Source organism: Ixodes scapularis, unplaced genomic scaffold (assembly GCF_016920785.2).
Source record: "Ixodes scapularis isolate PalLabHiFi unplaced genomic scaffold, ASM1692078v2 PGA_scaffold7__128_contigs__length_106722199, whole genome shotgun sequence".
In the NCBI taxonomy this organism is placed as follows: domain Eukaryota; kingdom Metazoa; phylum Arthropoda; class Arachnida; order Ixodida; family Ixodidae; genus Ixodes; species Ixodes scapularis.
In genome coordinates, this window is record NW_024609882.1 from 23,284,470 (window position 1) to 23,295,068 (window position 10,599).

Here is a 10,599-nt window from a genome sequence, read left to right on the forward strand (position 1 = left end):
GAAGAAGTGTCAGGCTTTTCGCTGCGTCATTGTACAATGCGTGTGCGTTGCGCTCGTATACGACGCGTATTTCGAAGCCTTCGGCATGCAATGTGGGGCTTATCGTTCACCATTTGCCAAGTTACTACGAGACAGAGTGTAACCGTCGGCTCTCACCCTGCTGGCGCCGCCTGGCCGTTGCCGGCTGGCTATAGCGCCGCGTGTCCCAATTTTGCTGCTCCGGTCCTCGGTCACTTGTGCTAATCTTTTTCCGTTGTAGCTGTACAGACCATTCCAGTGGTCACCCTGCCACCTTCGTCAATTGGTTTGAAGGCGTTTTGAACATGTGCACTCTCTTTAGCGGAATAACAGGCGCCAAGCATGCGTCAACACTCCAGTGACTCAGCATTTTTAGCCCGGGTGATAAGCGCTACAGCGATGCATACATCTATCTCGTGGCTTGCGTAGTGCCATATACTTACAAAGCCTGGCAGTTCGTCGACGAAGCCATAGTGTCCGATCGCAGATTCGGAGCGCAAGAATCTGTTAGCACAGAGCATCAGAGAGTCATGTCGCGGGGAATTTGGACGTCAGCGCACAGCTTTTGCAGCGGCGAGGACCCAAAACATACTTGTTCGCTCGGGAGAAGTGTGTTTCGGCGTCTCGCCGCAGCGAGCGCCAGTCACGTGGCTGTCCTAGCTTATCCGTTGTCTCCCGCTCCACCTTTTCCATTTCGGCGGCCGCCTCTCCTGGCGATTTGCCAGGCTTTGTCAGTATATAGGAGGTTATGGTAGCGCTAAATTGCTGTGATAACTACATATTCTTTCAACACTTCCTTGCATGGCGCCGACAGTTATACAAAGAGGTCAACCGCAGTCGCCCCTCCACTCTGCAGTAAGCATGCTAACGAACGCGAAAGCATGAATTTTTGTGCAGTGCCAAAAAACAAGAAAAATAAATTACGGGGAAAGTATTCTTATGTTTGGATCGGTCACACTTCTCAACGCGGGCGAGAATTTATCGGTTTCATGCCAAACATGGCATCTCCGCACAAGGGTGCTCACCAAACTACGCGTTCACGCTTAGGAAGTCTCATTGAACCGCGAGAGCTGCGGCACTAGAGAGCCAATAAGTGCGTCAGAGCAATGCATGTTACGACGCCGAACTCTGCTGTGCAACGCTATATACTTAAGTCTGCGTTTTCAGGTCTTTTTATCTTCTCTTTTTTTAACGCGTTACAACCACGGGGTAATGGACGAGACAAGCGTAATGCTGATTGACCCCTCCATAGACGCGTCTTTAAATCATCAAATCTAATTATTGGTTTTCTACTTCGTCATCCGTAGGACGTGTTCTTAAAATCACAGTGGTTGACCCATAAAGGTATTCATGCACAACGGCGTTCAAATGGACGAGACGGCGGTATGCAGCAATATCACGTCTTGCAGAAGCGGAAACCTAAACGAGCCAACAAGCCATTGAACAATACCAATAAACAATCCCTAAAACAAATTCTTGGGCGAATTCGGGACATTTTATCGCAGCCGCAAACCTGTACAGAACGTGAGTCGACTAAGAAAGCTTTTTCGCATAGAACTAAAATGCTTGAGACGTTGTGTTGTGTTCGTCCCCTTCTGTGTTCCTGAGTCTCGGGTTTTATTACCATGAACTAAAATGGGCGCTTTCCCAGGGAAAATTGAATAGGAAGAACAAGGAGCTAAAAGAAGAAACAAGAAAAGGAAATAAGGGACCTTGGGGCAAAATGGGGGGCCAAAACGAGACCAATTATGAACGAAAAGGCTTAGAGATAGAATTTGTGATTGTAATGAGATTTAGCGAAATCTCACTTCAATAACAGAGTGAATGTGATTATAAGGGGACTTAAAGGGAAGCACCCCATTTTTGTACGTACCACATGGCACACTTAAGTTTAGAAACGGGGGTGTGATATTAAGGATAAATGTTACCGGGTAGCTATTCAGTACATTTCGTGCACACTAAATTGGCTGGTAATGATCAAGACGTTACTTCATATCACAACTTATAATACAAATGAAATATATTTTTTATATAAAACAGACGCAAACGTTTGTTCTGGAAACAGCAAAAAATATAGACAGCCCCTCGTACGAATTTTTAATGATTATGCAAAAATACAACACTCGGGACTGTTTAAAGTAAAAAATTCTGTACAGGCCAACCCAAAGCAATACCTCCACTTTTAGGCTGAAGTTTTGTGATAGGAACAGATTTCGCATTAACCGGCAAGACCACTCATAATCTGCCGTTAGTTTTCTTGCTCACGGACATTAAAAAATAAACTGCTAAAAAAAAAGCTTTAACGGAATTAAGGGATGAATCCTCCAGCGGTTAGTAAATAACAAAGCTCGTGTTAAAATGTATCGGAGGCCGGAAGCGCTCTGGATACGTGCCCTGCATGAAGCGATGAGGCTCAGCTGGGATATATTGAAGCCGTATTTCATTGCCGTTTGCTATTAGGGCATTTCTACTTGTCGTCAATATAGTTATGGTAACGCTGTGTTCGATTGTATTTTCAGGCGCCTCTTTGTACTGCTATATATGATTTACCAACGGCAAAGTGGAGGACGCCTGTCTATTATTTCTTGTTTGAATTTGGAATGGAAGAACGCAAACCGGATCTGCGATCAGTATTCCCGGTGGCATCCCTCCTTAACTCAATTTTCCTTGTTACGCCGTCTGTAGGTTTCCTACTGGTTTTTACCGTCTTCAGTGTCTTGGCGTTAGTTTTGGTTCTGCCAGTTTGAACTGGAATCTGCATGTGCCAACCCTGTTCGCTGCAAAATACGTTAATATTAAATTTTACTGTCTCTGCTTTTTTAGATAAACTTATCATCCGCATGACTAAAGCACTGCTTTACCATTGCAGTAATATAGTTTTAAATGTTACTATTTCTATCTTGTAATGTTACTTTTTTGATGCGATATATTTTTTAAATAATAGTTTGCGACAGCCAGAATTTCATTTTTACCAAAACCTTGTTTCTTTTTAAGACAGACTGATTATGAGAGCCTCAAATAACTTGTCTTCGACATGTGACAAAGTTGGCAGCGTAAGGACGACTCACTTTCCGCTAAACATCATGACCAGTCCCAAGGCTTCACAACTGGTTGGTGATAGTAATTATTGTGTCAGGATCGGTTTTCATTGACGGTTAAGTTAGAATAAAGGTGTCTGAACTGCCCACGCCCCGTCAACATTAAAGAGTTAATAACTGGAAGTGTAAACAAGTTTGAGCGATTGCTGTTAGTGTGTGCGGCCTACATGACATGTGAATGCCTCACGTCTACAGCAATATCTTTTTTCTTAATTACTTTACTTTTTTGTTTTAAATAGTGGTTCAAGACGCGGGATAAATAGGTAAAAGTGTGACTCACCACCAAGATGCCTTCAAGTGATGCGCCTTTGGTCCTGAAGCATGTTCGACGAACACTTAAGACTCAAAACAAAATAAAACTAAGTCACGTCAACGAAATTGGTAGTGCAGAGAATCTAAAATGTTAGATTTCTTCTATACGTCCTTGTACGTTTGGTAAATTTCACCGATTCCATTGATTTTTCATCATAGTGCAGATGTGTACCGCCACTTATGCAAATGTTTCTCTCTACTCTCCTTCATTTTCATAATTTTCTTAATAGTGCATGACCATATGTAGCATCGCGCTTTGCTGTGATAGCTAGCCTGGTCGTCCGGAGAACGTGTCATAACGTCGCAGCGCTCTTGTGACGATATGGCTCGTTTAAATCAATGTATTCACAAGGTGTTGTCAGTCGTATACGATTAAGCTGGTTACCAAGCAACCCTAGCAACCTGCAACGCAATCGACTCATACGAATTATGTTTGTAAAATTGAAAGACGTCATTCGTTGAATTGATTTTCGTGTGCCATTTGAGGGGGCCGCTAGCGATATTTAGTCGACCATGTTTTAAAGAGTTTGTATACCGGTCGATTCAACATTAGAAAAAAGTTGGTAATGCGAACATGAACTTCTCTCAGTAGCCACGTCCAAAATGGCCACGCCAAGAACCAATTGACAATACACAACTTATTTCTAGCATAAATAAATAAATAACTTCATCGTGTTTTTTTTTGTTTTATGGTTTTTTCGGACGTTCGGGGTTTGGCCAAAACGATGTCCGATAATTTTTAAGATTTTTTTTTATGTTCTGGTTATTGTTATTGTAAAGGAATTAGTTAAATGCTTAGATCTGTGTCCGGTCTTATGAGGGAGAATTATCCTACGGATTGTCAATTCAAAGATAGTTGCGTTTCAACGATTTTTTTTTTACTTTTTAAAATATCTGTGAGAAATTGTATTTGGCCTTTATAACCTACGAAACATCCATCACTTTTTTTCTTCTTTACGCAAGGGTAGTCGTAGAAAAAAAGATGGAAGAAAAACCTACAACATTAACTTAATAAACTCGCAGCCTTAAACAGCTTTTACGCCCCCCCCCCCCTCCCCCCCAACAATTCAGTTCACAAATTTCTTTCTGCTAGGTTCTTCGGGAATCACCAAGAAGCTTGCGTACTATTAAGGTTTTGTTACATAATCATATATTCCCCCGAAAGGGCCCCTGCATACAGAAATACTATTTAAACGTTCACGTTTCGGGAGCAGTTCTCTGGAGGAATATTTAACGTATAAACCTTAATTTTGTGTTCTCGAACCAAAAAGAACTTCTGTGAAACATTCTTTGCCAGCACACATTAATCTAGGGACAAATGTATAACGCAAAAGTATGGGTACCCAGTGAACGAAAGTCTCTTGGAGTTTAACATTTAGCCATTTGACCGAAGGAACGGGGAATATTTTCTCTCGCTCGCGACGCGCCCTTTGGGAAAGGTTAACGTAACTTAGACCTTTGTGCTCGCAAAAAAAGACCGTTCCGTTTCTTTTTCTAATGCTTGATATTCGAAGTCATGTATTGTTTCGGGTTCGCTTCAAAGGATAATACACTTTAGAGAATATAACAACGCATAATTTATCGTTTACTATTTATATTTTGTTTTCTTCAGCACCCGATTAAAGTCGCAAGGAGATTGATATTTTTGTAGGAGTTCGTGCCTACCATTTGGATCTGTGTAACCTTTAAGAGCGCTGAGGTTTTTGCACTCAAAGCAGAGTATACGCGTGTATTTCAGAATGTCTCGATATTTTTAATGAAGCCTAAAACACTTCTGTTGGAATACCGATAGGCGGTCGCAACATCACTGTTATGCAATCAGCATTCATTATTTAATTTGGTAGTTGTACTGCGCTGGTTATGAATCTCCGCTACTGACGATTTTTGTAGCGCTTTTTCGAACCTACTTTCACGGCTCCGTCTCTTGACCCACAGGCTCTGCGAATATGTGAAACACCCGAGAAGGGTGGAGAGCGAACCTGCCGCCACCATTTTGTGTTCTAGCTACTAGGTGACGTGGATTTTGCTGTAGTCACCAATAGCGTCCGCCTGTGTAACCATTTCAATAAATAAGAGTGTTCCCTCGCTCCATAAACGTACACAACATCAAACTTATTTTATTTTACCTCAGCATTGCATTCTGCCTTTCGGTAGACGTTTAGGCACTTCCGAGCCGGCGAGACCAGCTATCCACCTTCGGTTGGTTGGCGGAGTAGTGTCTTTATCACTGGTCTCTCTAAGAGTCACTAAAAGACTTAAGATAGGCAGGGAATGGCGAATCACGAGCATCCTATTATCGCTGCTTGGCCAATGAGATAGTTGCGTTAGCCGATAACAGCACCATATAGAACGAATCACGAAGTTAGACTATGGAACATGATAAGTCACGTCCTGGGCTTTTCAATAAACCGCAGTGGTTTTAGGCAGCTATATATTTCGTTTCATTTTAAGTCCAAAGCACGGCCGACGCTACGTGGTGATATTAATCAAGCCAACGATGCAGCGACCGAAGATCAACGTCGCGGAGTTCGTTCATCTCTGTTTGTGCGTCACGATTGGCTGAATCGACCAAGTGCAATGAATTCGTTTTGACCTTCCGCTCCTGGTACTTCTGTTCGTGTTTTATATCTCTTGCGTACACCTTTGCCAGTGGAATCCCGGCTTAACCTCAAACCGCGTGCCCAGGTGAGAAAGATCCACTCTTCAGCCAGGACGTTCACTGCTTGTCGTACAATGTTGCCAAGCATCTCTTGCGAAAGAGAAAGACATATTTTAAGGAATGCAATTATAAAAAAAACAGGAACCTTTATTGTCTCTGGAAACGTTTTTAGCACGTGATACGTAGCTATTTTCATTCCAGCTAAAACCAAAGGGAAAATATAAACGCTTTGAAAGAATGTCAACGGGAGGGACGTCAGGAGTCACCTGGCCATTGCATCAACAGTGGCTGCGTTCGAGGCAGCGCTGGCTTCCACGACGTGCTGGAATAGTGGCTCGATCGTTATAAAGTCAGTTCCAACCCTTCAACATGCCCCATCCTGCTATATGTGATGTCACGATTGTGTGTGGATACCTCACCCTGCGTTTCGAAACTGTAAGTACGTCGTTAACGTGCGCTAACGTCGGCCATCGGCGATGTAGCAGCCGCCGCCATCTTGTCCTCGCCTACCCCAATGACGTGCCCCTAGCCCACCTCAACATGGCGGAAACGTTACCCGGCGCCAGCATCCCTCACATTGGCAGCGCACAGAGCCTTTCTTGCAAACGTATAGCCTTAGACAGCTCTCAGACTCAAAGTGAAATGTAATCACAATTTCGCTGCTAAAAAAGGCGCTAATTTTTGAAACGCCGACGCCTAGCACACAAATTATTGAAGACAGACGCCGACGACCGCAACTCTACGAAATATTCAATAGTCAGTTAACTCGATGCTCGGTCGTTCTGTTGCCTAAAACTTCTCTCAGATTGCGGGTACAACAACCAAACACGGGGCAACAACGACAATGTTGCGTCGGTGTGACAGCTTTCAACGACCGAAACAGCAGCCACTAGTGCTGGACAACGCGTGTTGCTTGGTCCGATGGATGAAGGAATTTCGACACGAGAACACAAATAGCTTGGATGGCAAGGCTCAGAATCAGGAACGTTTTTAGTATCCAAACATTTTCACGAATAAATGCTTCGTAAATTAATATATTTATATAGAAGTATGATGTGCAGTTGATTTCGTTTATATAAAAGCTTTTTTTCGCGTAATTACAGAAACTATTGTCAAAAAAGTCGCAGCTACGCTTTTAGACATTCCAACCGTTTCAGAAACCAGAAGCATCACAACAATGCGTTCACACACCGCGAGTATAATAAAGATAACGCTTCTTGTTACTCGTTCAAGATATGCTGAAAGCCATCCCCGAAACCGAGCAATGCGCCGACAGACAGAGAGAGGAGCAGACAAGAGCACGCTGGGACGTCAGTATGCCGAGGTCTGATTGGAACGAATAGTGGGTAAACGTAAAGCCAGCTGCCGTTGCCTCCACTGCACTTATCAAGCGTGTTTGAATGCAACTGTCAACCGGCGCACGTGGCGTTCTAACCCGTACAAAAACATCATGATGGCGCGCTTTTGACGCCGTCTGATCAGCATGTAGCGGCGGCTGCGTCTAGACTCAAGGTGAAACGGAGTATTGGTCTCGAGATCGACCTGGAGGTGGCGCAACTGTCGCGCTATCATCATCATCAAAGCGGGGATAGAAGTATGGCCGCTCCATATAGGCTCTCCTCCTTCGCGCGCGAGGCGGTATTGATTCTCGCCTTTATTTTGCCGCATAATATCGGTCGTAATAGATCTTAGCCAAAAAATAGTGCGGTACTGATCGGCGCTTCAGTGAAAATCGAATAGTGTTACCAGCGAACGGCCTAAATTTAAATAATCGCTTTTGAGTGTGCGTCGTCTGCTCTAGGCATACGTTGGGAAGCATGGACCATCACGACGGATGCCTGTTTCCGGGTGAACAGCACTATTTAGGTTAAAGATTTGTTTATTTAGAAATATATATTTATATATATATCGGTTCACCAGCGTGGAAATTTAACAAAACAACCCGGATACTTACATAATGCTTGTACAATGTGTTGAGGAATCGCAGGTTCTATGCATTTTTGTTTTCGTAACTTTTAGCTTTCGCAGTAATATAAATAATTCGCATTGAGAAACGTTCGCGTTGTACTGGAAATCACTGTGATATTGGAGCTTTCATGAGTAAAAAAGTTCCTCTGCATCCAATGTTTTCTTTTCCTGTGATCTCGGGGGGGGGGGGGGGGGGGGGATTTTTCGGAATCGCAACAATTGGAATAGTTCGTGATATGGAGAGTGCCTTTTCTATTCACGATCCGCGAACTGTTCGTTGGCAGGACAACTGAAACAAGTGAAACAGACTGTTCTAATATATCTGCCACGACTGGAATGAACGAGTGTAAACCAGCAACGCAGAAGCGTGCATGCTATTAAGTGTTCTCGGTGGTGTGGGTTCACACGCTTCACTTTCCTCAGAGAAAGCCGCGGATGTCAAGAGGATAATTTTACAGATTTCTGGCTAAATATTTTGATATTTAAACGTAGTAGACTCTGCAACTCCAACGGGCGACTCACACCACGTTACAGGCAGCATCGGCAGCAGCGACACTCTCTTAGTGACGAGATCTATACTCTGTTTCATACTTAGTGTGCAACGCTGTGAAAGCTACTGGCGCGAGCGTGTGGCTTGGTCTCGTTGCTCATTTGCACGCGTTCTCGCGCAAACAAAACCATAGATGAAGCCACGCGCTTGCGCCAGTAGCTTTGACAGCGTTGCACGCTAAGTATGAAACAGACTGTAGCGCGACTCTCTCGAGAGTTGCGGCTATCGCTTTGCCCTAACCTAACGCATATCGGGGCTGGGCAGTTCATCGATTAACCTTCAGAATGTTCAAATAATGCTTTAATTGCTATATTTATTTTTGCCGTTTAATTGGAATTTTGTGGTGCAAAAAGTTTGAAAAAAGTAAAAGAAAAAAACAGCTTTTTAAAATATTTGTGAGGTCTTTATTTTTTTAGGCCAGATGCATGCATGGTAAATCACTTGAAAGCGCGTGTAATTCTCATTCAGTATGATTATACTGTTTATATAATAACTTAAAAATTACTTCACTTTAAAAGGCTTGCAGTGTTTATACTTCTGAAGGCGTCACAACGTGAAGTTGAAATTGGACTGCAATATGCCATTTATGGCATAGCAGAATAGTAAAAAAAAAAAAAATTGTAGTTTCAATGTTTTTAATGCAGTATAGACTGACGACTAATCAACTAACGAATTTATAATTGATTAGTTTATTAAAGGGTGACGATCTGTGAAATCAATTTTTTTAATAAACCCAATCAATATTCAACGTTTTATGAAAACTATGGATTGTTCGAGATAACAAAAATATGTGGGACCGACGGTTTCACAAACGACAACACTACAATTATTGTAGCGTACGACTTAATATTAATCGCTTTACTGAATTTCCACGCCTGTGAAACGACGCAACACAACTTTTGGTAAGAAGATACGACAGCAGAAACAACGAACATTTCATGAAATAGGGCCCAGCTCAGCCGGAAACGGGTTTGCGTCGTCGAGATCCATGCTCCTGAACGTGCACCCGTAGCAGACGACGCACGGCGGTATCACCTGCTTTCGCATGTTTTCAATTTCGGCCGCATGGTGGCGAGACAATTCGATCTCGAGACGAATAGGGACTTCCGCTTTTGATGCTGCTTGAGTGGTTTATTTACTTCGTAGCATTGGCTGAGCCAGAACTTACGTTGGCACTGACACACCGAAGGTCGTATTTTTGTGTATTGTCTAAAGCGATGCAAATTGTAATCATATCCACGCAAAAAAAAAAAAATACCGCAGCGCGAAAACAATTTTTTTTTCGCGCGCGTGTGCCATTTTATTAATTGCACCCTTTCAATTGTTTCACTTCCTAGCTTATTTTTATTTCTGACGTATTCGATTAGGAAATTTAGAAGCTTTGTGAGCGACATTTCTATAATATTCATTGACGGTTAAAGACTTGAGCGTGTTGGTGATCTACATTGACTTAAAACGAAAAAAACACGCAAGAGGACGAAACAGACGGCATTGGTAAAAAAATGTATTTTTTTGAGGCAGTTGCCAATGCAATATGCCCCCTTCTTTTGAAATATCGAAAATCGGAGTCGGGAATTAATGTCGTCTCCAGGCTTTTTATCCCCCCTCGGAAAACATGGCGGCGTTGGGCACACGCAGCAGTGAGGATGATCGGGGAGTCGTGGAATCGGAAGAAGTTCTCTTTTTGGTGCCCTATGATCTCTCAGGCTTCGAAAAGGAAACCGTCAAACGGTCAAAACAACTGGGCTTAGAGTCCGTGCCCCGTAGTTTCTGTTGTAACTCCGCCGTGGCAGCCTTTCACGTAGCGCCGGTGCGACGTGGCCCTCACGTCGCTCACAAAAATCCAATGATCGTCCTCTTCGACCTCACACCGTTTCAAAGAATTGGGCATCGCTGAAAGTGGTCTAAAAGAACTTTAAACTCGAAAATGAAGCATCGTCTGCTCACAGCGATTGGCGGCACGCATGGAGAAGCGCGGTTCATCGTAGGACGCG